The sequence below is a fragment of the Podarcis liolepis genome (genome assembly GCF_965112155.1).
Source record: "Podarcis liolepis genome assembly, chromosome: W".
In the NCBI taxonomy this organism is placed as follows: Eukaryota; Metazoa; Chordata; class Lepidosauria; order Squamata; family Lacertidae; genus Podarcis; species Podarcis liolepis.
The window spans coordinates 334838-338427 of NC_139568.1; the positions used below are offsets into that span (position 1 = coordinate 334838).

General features: G+C 43.1%; 1 long non-coding RNA gene across 1 annotated transcript; it reads right to left on the minus strand.

The window, feature by feature from the left end:
* Window positions 1-708: 708 nt before the first annotated feature.
* LOC310697762 lies at window positions 709-1922 on the minus strand. The gene is made up of 2 exons (XR_014521204.1): window positions 1526-1922; window positions 709-1479 (listed from the first exon to the last, which is right to left on the minus strand). It is a non-coding gene; the product is annotated as an uncharacterized lncRNA (long non-coding RNA).
* Between the last annotated feature and the right edge of the window lie 1668 nt (window positions 1923-3590).

Genomic DNA, 3590 nt, shown 5'->3' on the forward strand with positions numbered 1-3590 from the left:
ATAGGAACAGCATTCCTGACAGAGATTTTCAAAGGAAATAAAAATTTCCCTTTAAAACAGGGTACGTGAACTCGGACCCACATAAGCAAAATGTTTAATAACTTGCCAATTGTGTTCAAATTAACAAAGGTTTTGTCCCTCCGTTTCTTCCACAGCCAAACTAAGTGAAGGAAAGCAAACAAACTTGGCAGATAATAACAGTAATTATATGGAAATGTGATAATATTGGAATGAATGAAATGCTTAATCTAAGATTTTTATTATTTGCAGCTTCCAACGGAAACTGAAGGACATCCTTTTTGCCTTTTGCCCCTCCCCTTTTCTAACTCTGTCTTTTAAGTCCCCAAAACCCTGCCCCTTACAGGATATCACTTCTACAGATGTGTTACTACAGATCCAATGAAAAGCTTCGCCACCACAAGACTATTACCTGCAGCAACAACAACAGACACCAAAGTTTTCAAAGTGGCCGCAGCAATTTCTTTCAAAGGGGAAGTGCGGCTGACAAAGGGGGGTGGAGTTGAATTGCAAGGACATCTTCTCACTTTTGAACCTCAAGACTGTGCTCCAGGATTCAAAAGATACATACATAAAATATCCCAATTGTCTCAAGATATGCAACTGATATTTAATTAGTTTGTTTTGTATTATGTGTTATTATGTAGGAATGTTGAAATGTGCCTGACAGTGTGTTATTTCCACAAATCGGGGGCTATTTTTGTGTGTAATTGTTTTTATGTTTAATGTCTTACTCCTTACACCCCAGTGGAGGATTCTCATACATTTTATGCTTTTTAACAGATCAGGCTATTATGTAGTCCAATGTTTAGAATTAGATAAATTTATAACCACATTTCATTGTTTCACCTGGCACTCTGCCAACTTCCCTACCCATTTTAAAATGTGCTAAAACTCGCTTTACCAAAGAGAAGCTGATAAGATACATGAAGGTGCATATGCTTTGGTTTAGCAGGAATGATCCCTTATAGAGTTAAATTGACTTATTTGGACAAAGTGCCCTTTTAAGAATGGTTTTCTTTTAACATATTGGTTTTGAAAAGTTGAGAACCATGGGGCAAGATAAATTCAAATTGGATTCTGCTGGAATTGGGCACGTGTATCCAGGCTGCAACTAGCTTTTGGTCCTTTAAGAGCAAGTGAGCAACTTTCCATGAGTGCAAGACCAGAGCCTGCAATAATAAAACCCCATAGAAAGGCCAAGGCAAAGACATCTCTCTCATGATATGTCCGAGCCTGTGCCAGCTATGGTGAGTGCCAGGCGACATGGTTAAATGAAAGCCCTGAGGGGATTCAACAGGATGTGTTACTGTACCACTATGCCGGTGTGAGACCACAGAAGAGCTAGCTTGGCACCTGAAAACACAAAAACGGTGGGGCTAAAAAAGCAAACTGCATTTTTTCAGTCAGTAGTGGACCTTCCTGCTAAATGTAAAGCATACACCACTATTGAAAATGTTTCTCCCAAGAGCTAGAATGCCACAAGTAATTTATAGTAACAAAATACAACAGGTGTTCTTTTTATGTAATATCCTATATCCAGCTATCTGCACTGCTATACTTGCAAATGACCATAAGAGGCATGGCTTGCAAGTCCCCCTTCAGGTTTGCATAAACCCACTCATCTGGTACGGTAGATACCAAGTTATTATTTAGCGCATATCTATATAATATGCGCATACATTGTATTCGTCCGTCTTGCTCCCTCTTTTGCTGCCCTGCTCAACCCACCTCCTTTTCCATTAGAGCCTATTCCCACTCACAGGGCACCCCTACATTCACCGAGATTTAGGGTGCGGAGAAAAGATTTGCAAGTTCTTACAGAACTTTAATGCAAATCTATCTCCGAATGGGGGACTGATACGGAAGGAGGGGCATGTCTTCTTCACCTTCTTCTTCGCTACAATATACCGTATTTTTCGCACCATTGGACGCACTTTTTTCCTCCTAAAAAGGAAGGGAAAATGTCTGTGCGTCTTATGGAGCGAAAGTGTGGTCCCTGGAGCCAAATCGCTGTTGCCCTGCGCTGCTGGGGTGCTCTTCGGGGATGGGGGGAGGAGGCACGGTGCTCTGCCGGCAGCCTCCGCTTTCCCCTGAAGCCCCGGCAACGTTTGCAAGCAGCAGGAAGGCTGTGAGCTCCTGGGCTGCTCTTCGGGGATGGGGGGAGGAGCCACGCGGCTCTGCCGGCAGCCTCTGCTTTCCCCTGAAGCCCCGACAAAGTTTGCAAGCAGCGGGAAGGCTGTGCGCCTTTGCCCCGCGCTCCTGGGGTGCTCTTGGGGGGGGGGGGAAGCCACACTGCTCTGCCTACAGCCTTTGCTTTCCCCTGAAGCCCCGGCAAGGTTTGCAAGCAGAGGGAAGGCTGTGTGTTCCTGGGCTGGGGGTGGGGGTGGGGGAGCAGCAGCAAATTGCTGTCTCTCGGTGCCTCCTAATTCAACTGCAAAGGATTGCCTAACTGGATTCTGAGCTCCATTTGAAGTTTAAAAATATTAAGTTTGGGGATTTCTTCAAGTAGCAGTTTTGCAGAAATAGTCATAAATACATGCAAAGCATCTCCACAAACCAGTAATAGTGAGCTCAGCTAAAACTGAGCAGGCATCTGGCTCAGGAACAGTTTAAACTGCACAACTATAACCAGACATCCTGTGTGTTTGTGTGTGGACCATGTTCCTCGCAGCTAATCTTTCTTGCTGAAAAGAGGCACTGATATTCCACTCCAAATCTATAATTCATTAAAAAAATTCTTACAAATACAGTCCACCTATACCAAACCAAAAACATTGTGTTCTCTTGTTATTGAATGGAAGCTATTTATCTGCCCTCTTTTCCTCCTCAGTTCTTTGCTGAGTCACCCCATTTTGAATCTTCCTTTCAAAACAACCATGCCTGTTTTGAGAAAACTTCAGAGATTTAGGAACTGGAGCACAATCATTTGATCTCTTTGTTGTTCCTCCATACTCCAAGCACTTCTCATTTGCACAGCCCTGGTTTCTCTCCCTGACTATTAATATTCTTGATTAATAACAGTAAAATGCTCAAATTTTAATTTTTGTGACTGCTGCCAATACTGACTTCCCAGTGATAATGAAAACAGCTACATTATAATGGAATGTCTGTCCTTTTTCCAATCTCTTCATACCGTGGCTCGCTTTAAAGCAGCAAAGTGGACAGGAGCCACCCACTTTGCTGTTTTAAATAGTTTAGTACAACATTTGAGTCAGATTTTTTTTTCTTATTTTCCTGCTCTAAAAACTTGGTGCGTCTTTTGGTCAGGTGCGTCCTATGGAGCGAAAAATACGGTATCCATTTATTTTCAATTGTCAATGTCAAAAGGGACTAAATCTATAAAATTCATAGAGAATCAACGTGCCAATTTGCTCAATTTCTCTAGGACTCCATGACACCTCCCCTGTCCTCCATAATCCCTCAAGCAAGGTGTCAAGACCCTAATCCTGTCAAATCGCTCTGCCAAGCCCTTCCTCCGGGCGATGCCAGGTGACAGACTATGCATACATGGACCATTGTCTTCTCAGGATGTGCTTATCTGCGCATATCTCCAGCTCTGCATATTCCCC